Source organism: Peromyscus maniculatus, chromosome 9 (assembly GCF_049852395.1).
Source record: "Peromyscus maniculatus bairdii isolate BWxNUB_F1_BW_parent chromosome 9, HU_Pman_BW_mat_3.1, whole genome shotgun sequence".
Classification (NCBI taxonomy): Eukaryota; Metazoa; Chordata; class Mammalia; order Rodentia; family Cricetidae; genus Peromyscus; species Peromyscus maniculatus.
In genome coordinates, this window is record NC_134860.1 from 54,456,182 (window position 1) to 54,465,003 (window position 8,822).

Sequence of the window (8,822 nt, forward strand, 5' to 3'; positions counted from 1 at the left end):
CGTGATTTCCTGCAGAAAACTGATAAGAGACTGGAACACAAAGACATATATATGCAGCTAACTGAAGCCTTTTGTCTAGAATTAGTTAGTACTCTTTATGACCATTCATATCTTAACAAAGTTTAAAATGTATATATATATCTATATATATATTAATGTTGTAAATTTTGATATAAAATTTATACTTTAAGAAAAGTTTAAAGAATCAGAATAGAATCAAAGAGTTGAGATTAGTAATAGAATAGTCCCTTAATTAATTTGGCTTTTCTCCTGTACCTGGATCATGACTGACTTCTGCAACAGTGTGTACCAATGGAGAATCCACACCCCAGTGGAGAGAGGATCTGTTGAAGGCCTCCTTGGTGTCTCATGAGCCACACCTCCACCCCATCTTCAGGAGAGAAGTTTAATAGTCCATATCACATGTGAGTTATAACAGCTGCAAATTAGGTTATGTCCAATTGGAGGAAACAGCTACACTACAGAGATACGTTCAGAGATATGCATAGTCAAGTGATATTGTCATTGTTTGAACATCATAGAGCACATTTAACCCCACATGGGAAGAGGAGCTGGAAAGATGGCTCAGTGGTTAAGAGCAAATTACTGCCCTTGTAGAGAACCTAAATTTAGTTCTAAATTTGGTTTCCAGTAATTATATCTAACCATATTGGAAAGCTCACAACAACTTGTATCTCCAGCTCCAGGGGATCCAATACCCTCTTCTGGTCTCCCTGGTACCCACACTTACATGAATGTATCCACCACAACCCTTCCCCCAATATATACAAAATTAAAATAAAAACCTACAATGTATAATTCAATAACTTCATGAGGACTCCACTTTACCTATTTATGTATATTTTTTGAGACAAGTTCTTACGTAGCACAGGCTGGCATCAAAGTCATTAGGTACACCGGGCAGTGGCAGTGCACACTTTTAATCCCAGAACACGGGAGGCAGAGGCAGGTGGATCTCAGTGAGTTTGAGGTCAGCCTAGGCTACAGAGTGAGTTCCAGGAAAGGCTCCAAAAGCTACACAGAGAAACCCTGCCTAAAAAAATAAATAAAATAAAATAAAATAAAAGTCATTAGGTACACAAACTTGGGATCCTTTTTTTCTGTGTCCTAAATGTCTATCACTGTGACAGACTAAAGACTCTTGATACAACCAGGAAGCACCAGTAAAGGCAAGATGTCTGAGGTAGCTGTTGGTGCAATACTGCACATACTTTTATGGCAAGCTTTGTTATATTTTTATTTTTTTTGGAAGGGGTTCTCACCATGTAGCCCAGGCTGATCTGGAACTCACTTTGTAGAACATGCTGGTTTGCCACTCACAGAGATCCACCTGCCTCTGCCTCTAGAATGCTAAGATTATAGGTGTGAGCCACCATGCCTGGTTCAGTAAGCCTTTTTCATATATACATAGAAACAAATATAATCTAAAATAACAATATTGTGTATCATAGGTGGCAGTTGCCCGAAATTCTAGTACTTGGGTGGGTGAGGCAGGAGGATTGCTATAAATTCAAGGCCAGTCAGATCTACTTAATGAGATCCTTTCTAAAAACTATGAAACAATAATAAAAAATACAGAATAAGAAGAAGCAGAATCCCTGTGAGCACAATTCACAGGCCTCTGTTCCTCAAGAAGGTTTCATTCTTGTTCTAGACCTAAGGGTTCACTTACTGTCCATACATGAGATGGGATAGCCAATGCAAATTCTAGCTACAGTGGAAACTCCAGGCTTCTTAGGGTTTGAGTGAGAACACTGAAGAACTGAGTCTCAGCCAGAGTTAAACTTTTAAAATTTATTTTATGTGTATGTCTGCAGCACGAGCACCCAGAATCCAGACAAAGACATCAGATCTCCTGGATGTTGGTGCTGGGAATTGAACCAGGGTCCTGTTATACTGAGCCACCTCCCCAACTCCCATTGTCAACTTTTAATCCTAATGTTAAAGTCAATTTTAATCCTAATGTTTTGTTGGCAATTTTGGGTTGCCACATTAACTTTGTAAAGGTCAATAAAGTCTGGTTGTCTTAAAAAAAAAAAAAAAAAAAGAAGAGGATGAGGAAGAGAAAGAAAAAGTACAGTATATAGGCTGAGAAGGACTACTCAGTGTTAGAGAACTTGCCTAGCATTTGTGAGGCCTCTAGTTCAATTCTCAGCACTGTAAAAAAAAAAAAAAAATATATATATATATATATATATATATATATATATATATATATATATATATATATATATATGGGCTGGAGAGATGGCTCAGAGGTTAAGAGCACTGACTGCTCTTCCAGAGGTCCTGAGTTCAATTCCCAGCACCCACATGGTGTCTCACAACCATCTGTAATGAGATCTGGTGCCCTCTTCTGGCCTGTAGTCACATATGCTGTATACATAATAAATAAATTAATCTAAAAATATATATATATATATATATATATATATATATATATATATATATATATACAAGGCCGGGCAGTGGTGGTGCACGCCTTTAATCCCAGCACTCGGGAGGCAGAGGCAGGCAGATCTTTGTGAGTTTGAGGCCCAGAGTGAGATCCAGGAAAGGCACAAGGCTACACAGAGAAACCCTATCTCGAAAAACCAAAAAAAAAAAACAAAAAAAAAAACAAAACCAAAAACAAAGCAAAGTCAAACAGCCAAGTTTATCTCTTAAAGCAAAAAGTACAGTCCTGGGGTGATGGCTCAGCTGATAACAGTGCTGGCCACCCAGTCTAACAACTTGAGCTCAGTCCCAGGCATCTACATGGTAGAATCTGAGAAACAACTCCTGAGAGTTGTCCTTTGGCTTCCACACATGTTCCGTGGCACGTGTGTACAAACATACACAAAATAAATAAATGTGATAAATTCAAAACAAAAACCTATAGTGTACTAAATAAATAAACCAGGGGGCTGGAGAGATGGCTCAGTGGTTAAGAGCAATGGCTCCTCTTCCAGAGAACCTGGGTTCAATTCCCAGCGTCCACATGGCAGCTCACAACTGTCTGTAACTTCAGTTCTAGGGGATCCAACACCCTCACATCAACAATACATGCAGGCAAAACATCAATGTACATAAAATTAAAATAAATAAAACTGGTAACATTTTATATCTTTGTTGTCAACAGTTTATTATCCTTATCAAGTATTATGTGCTGTAGACAATTTTGTATGTTTTACTTGTATGTGAATAGCAGTGCAGAAGGTTTTTACATCAGGATCACTACAAAAGCATGGGTTATACAGCTGTGGTGGGTAATATAGGGACAGGCAATGCAGCTGTGGAGTCATTTAGCTTCATTATAATCTTGGGGACTGTACTTGTATGTGAAGCCTGCCACTCATCAAAATGTTGTTCTGGGTGACTCGAAAGATGGTTCAGCAGTTAAGAGCACTAACTGCTCTTGAAGAAAACCCATGTTTGAGTCCCAGCACCCCCACGGTAACTTACTATCTTCTGTAAGGTAATTCTAGTTCTGGGAGATCTAATTCCTTCTTCTGCCTCCATGGGCACAGCAGGCATGTGATGCACAGAAATACATGTAAGCAAAATGCATACACACATAAAATAAAACGTTTTTATTTGTATAAATATGTGTGTATATGTAAATCATGAAATAAGTTTTGGTGTAGATGTAGAGAAATGGGAAGTCTTGTGCATTGATCAGCTGTGAAAAATAACATGGCTATTCTTTTTTAACTTTTCCTCTCTTTTATTGAACATAGATTTTTTTCCCCTCACGTAATATATCCTGCTTACAATTTCCCCTCTCTCTACTCCCAGTTCCTCTCCACTTCCCCTCCCATCCAGATCTGCTCCCTTTCTGTCTTTTATTAGAAGACAAACAGACTTCTAAGGGATAATAATAAAATACAACAAAAATATAATAAGATTAAACAAAACCTGTTCCATCGGAATTGTGACATCAAAGAGAAAAAAAGAGCCCGAGAGAAGGCATAAGTATCAGAGACTCATTCATTTGCAAGTTCAGGAATCCCATAAAAAACCCCTAACTAGAAGCCTTTTGCAGATGATCTGTCCTGGAACTCTGTAGAACAAGATGGCCTTGAACTCGGAGAGTTGCCTGCCTCTGCCTCCCTGCTGAAACTAAAGCTGTCTTGGAACTCACTCTGTAGACCAGGCTGTCCTGGAACTCAGAGATCTATCTGCCTACCTCTGCCTCCTGGGTGCTGGGGTTAAAGGCGCGAGCCACCACGCACGGCTTTTTAACTTTATTTTTAATGTGTTGAAGAAAAGCCATGCTGTAGGAACTCACAGAGTCTGAGGCAGCATGCATGGGGTCTGCTTGGGTCTGTTCCAGATCAAACCATGTTTTCACTCCCCTCAACAAGTTCGACCCATCTGCACCAGATGTTCTTGATCACACGTGGAGGGGAGGTTTAGGAAGCCAGGATGTGTGCTTGCCCCTGGTTGGACCTGTAGGAAATACTTTAAGCCCCTGCAAACCACGACTCAGGGCCATTTTCCCGGAAACCAGAGACGAACCTGGCCAGAGAGGCCATCCACCTGGCCAGTATTTAATTACAGCTGGCTTCAGATTTGGCTTTAAACTGTGGTAGCTAGCGGTCTTATTCTCGACTGGTAGGATTACCGGAAGGAACAGTGAGGTCCAGGAGTGACAAAACCAAGATAGGAGCTATATGGGAAATGGGCAAAATGCCAATAATAAGTCTTTATTAGTAATTTCTTTAAAATGGGGAGAATCACAGTCACCAGTTAAAAGCAACGGACTGGCATCCTACTGTGGGGTGCTCAGGCTCAGGATGTTGCACCCGTTTCAGGCTCAGGATGTTGCACCCGTTTCGTGGAACCCACAGAGACCACCAAGGAGCCGGTTTCCGATACAAGCACATAAGGGTGCTTTTATTCAGGTTCCACGGCAGATGGAAGGAAATGTGGCGGCGGCGGCCACGAGCCCAGGTCTACGTAGAGGGTTTTTATAGAGAAAAACCACAAGCCGGGAATTGGCAACTTGGGATTGGGTAGAAGGGGCAAGGTGACTTTTTGAAACTATTGGTCTAGACTTTTGGCGGGGAACCACAACCCGCTGAACAAGATTATCTGGACTGCTGAACAGGATTACTAGATATCTCCAAGGGCCATAAACCACAGACAGGATCCTGTTAAGCTTTCCTTTAAACATAGACAGGATGTCTGCCAGAGGATAACTGCTCTGTATCCATTCGAGTTATCATGGCACATTCCTGAGCCTGTCAAGTTAAGTCTAGGCCTTCACAAGGATGCCGCTGGAGAAGCTAGAAGATGGCGCCTCACTCTTTGCCTCTGCAGGCCTACGTATTGAAAAGTACTCACAGGAATTTAGTACAGCACCACCCACCCTGTTAGGAAAGGCAGAACTGGGCTCAGCCTGGAAACAGCCATTTCTGGTTCAACCTGTTTTGACTTCAGAGAGAATGGCTGCTCCCAACACCAAGTCAGCTGCGAAAGACCAGGCTGCAGGAAAGGCAGCTTTTCCAGCTCCTTCTGGACCAGGGAACAAATACTGACTTTGCATCTCTGGATTTATTTTGTTCTCCTTCACTATTATGTATTATTTTATCCTGAGAGAGTAGGAGTTAGATAGTTAGGAACCCAGAGAGATAGGGATAGGGGTCATGACTAGGTAATAAAGGGGTCGAATTTCCAAGGTGGCTAGCTTCTTCCTCACTTTTCTTACTTGAGACAAAAGACCGGCACCTTAAAACAAGTAATCTGGCCAGGCAATGGTGGTGCACGCCTTTAACCTCAGCACTCAGGAGGCAGAGGCTAGGGGATGTCTGAGTTCGAGGCCAGCCAGATCTACATAGTAAGTTCTAGGATAGCCAAGGCTACATACTGAAAAACCTGTCTTGAAAAACCGAAAAGAAAAAAAACAAGGGCTCTGTAGGCTTTTGTCTCCCACTAGCAGGTCTCCTGCTGATGGACTGGGTCGACAAGTTCAAGACACGCTCAAGATATGTCATACCACCACAGTCTGGGCCATCAACCACCCTAGCTTTTTTCAAACTGACCAGCTGAATTAAGGGAGGAAAACCCTTCAGAGTTTTTAAACTCCCAACCCTAGAGAAGAGACAGGATTTTCAGTTTTCCAGTTCCCCCTCTGCTTGGCAAAGGCTCTTTTTCTCTGTAGTCTGGTCTGTGGCATGCATGTTTCTCACCCCCAATACATGCCGTCCTTTAACTGCTGGTTCTGTAAGCGGTGCTTGAGATTTCTCCACAGCTACCTGTTGCACTTTGGAGGATTTTTCCACCTTTTAAATCTTTAACTGGCAAAGAAAATGAATCCAACCAAGCTCCCTAGACTGGGGTGGTGGTGGCACACACCGTTAGTCCCAGCACTTGGGGGAAAGAGGCAGGTGGAACTCAAGTTCGGGGCCAGCCTGGTCTGCAAAGCAAGTTCCAGGACAGCCAGGACCACACAGAGAAACCCTGTCTTGAAAATGCAAAAGAGAGAGAGCAAGACCCTTAGGCTTCATCAATCCCATCTACTTTCTGTCTTGCATATATCTTATTTTCTCTGCCATTTTAAAATTTCTTTTTTTTCTTTTCTTTTTTTTTTTTTTTTTTTAAAATGATACAGGGTCTCACACAATCCAGGCTGTCTTCAAATTGGCTCTGTGGCCCAGGGTGAACTATAGCTCTGTAACAGGCCCCAGTCCTTAGGAGGACCCCAGACCTTATTAGCATAAGTGACTTTATGATAGAAACACCATTCAGGCCATAAAACTCAGCATGGGAGGAGAAAAACCACCAACCCAAATCGTTACCAAATTATTTAAGGCAAGCAATTAATTAAAGCAAGCTTTTTATTCCTATACACGGGCTTTCTCCCCCTAAGGTGGGGTTTGAGAGGTCAGCATTGGATATGAGGAAGACAAGGCTTTTATAGCTCAGGGGTAGGGGATTTCCAAATGGGGGATTTGGTGGGCAAATAGGTTAGGTTACAGGGGCAGAACGTAAGCATAAGAAGTTAGTCCTAATCCTGAAACGAAGACATGGTTGCAAGATGGTCATAACAACAAGCAGTCATATATAACAAGGTAGTCATAGGCAAAACTTTTTGAAACAAAGGTAGATTTGCAAGATGGTTTTAAACAACTTTTTGAAAGGAAGACATGTTTGCCATTCTGTCAGGGTGCACCATGTAGCGCAGGTCTGTTGAAAAAAGAAGGCACTCCCAAGATGAAATTTTAAGGCCTATGTGGCAACAGGAAGGTCCAGCCTCTTCTGATGACTGAACCCTGAGTAGCCTTACAAAGGAATATGGCTTTTTTTTTTTTATTGAAAGTTATAGAAAGTATTTCCTCACACCAAGGTCCCTAATCTTAATTTACATGTCTTGCTGAAGGAGAGCATCGTGTGCCCCCAAGATTCTCGTCCTTTATTATGTATTGTGTGCAATACACAATAGTACAAGGGACTCAGGCATGCCTATGGCATCTTGTGACCAAAGTCATGGGATGGCTGCAAAGTCATCCTTTAGCAAAACAACTCTACGAATCTCGAGAAACAATCACTGTTTTCCACAAGGATTCTTAAAGGTCAAAGTATTTCTAAAAAAACAGCTGTTCGTTCTAATATCTACCCCAGATACAGCGATTCTGCTAAATTCCTACAATACCATTCCTGGAACAGGCAGTACAGAACCATTTGTAGTTAAGGTTACAGGTGGGGAATAACCCAATCCTTGAGAAACAGAGGTTTAGTCGTAAACGGGAATGAATCTAGTTTGTCTTTACTATAAGATGGTTTTTAAGCCTAAAATGGAGGCAGGTTGGTTCTTCAGACAACACCATCTGCCAAAACTGAAAAGAAGACCTAATCCATTAAAGTCCCTAGTTTTGAGAAAGTCTCTAAATAACTACCTAGTTGTTTTTTATTTTTCGTTGTTTTTTTTTTTTTTTTTTTTTTTTTTTTTTTTTTTTTTTTTTTTTGTTGTTGTTGTTGTTTTTGCTTCTGTAGTTTTGATTCTGGTTAAGTGATCTTGTTAACTGAAATGGTTTTTTGTGCTTAAAAGGATACGTATTTTTTGTGGTTAAAAGCTCACCCTGAGAAAGGCTTGGGGCTACACTGGGATCCTGAACACCCAGTGTATACCCAGTGTAGTCATTGGCCAGCTCATAAAGACTTTCTGTTCCCTTCAATCCATGTCCAAGCAGTCTTCTCTGGTGGCTACTCCACGGCAGCTCCAAAGCCTCCTGCTTCTACCTCACAACTGTTGAGCATACAGACTATCACACTTAGCCTAGTTGGCACCTAGCTCTAAGAAATGCCCATCTGTACCAGCTGGGCAGCAGTGGTTCACACCTTTAATACCAGCATTCAGGAGGCAGAGGCAGGCGGATCTCTGAGTTTGAGGCCAGCCTGGTCTACAGAGTGAGCTCCAGGACAGGCACCAAAGCTACACAGAGAAATCATGTTTCGAAAAAACAACAACAACAAAAAAAAAAAAAAAAAAAAAAGAAAAGAAAAAAGAAAAAAGAAAAAGAAAGAGAAAAAGAAAAAAAAGAAAAAGCCCATCTGAAGAATGGCTCCCTTTCATTTTCTTACTTAATTATCAGTACCTTTTAGCTCTAATTATTATTATTTTGTTTGTTTTATGAGATAGGGTTTCTCTGTGTTGCCCTGGCTGTCCTGGAACTCCCTCTGTGAACAAGGTTGGCCTCCAACTCACAGAGATCTGACTGCCTCAGCCTACCCAGTGCTAGGATTAAAGGATGGTCCAGCACCACCTGGCTCAAACTAATTTTACTACATTCAAAGATCTGGTTTGTAGGCTAGCAATG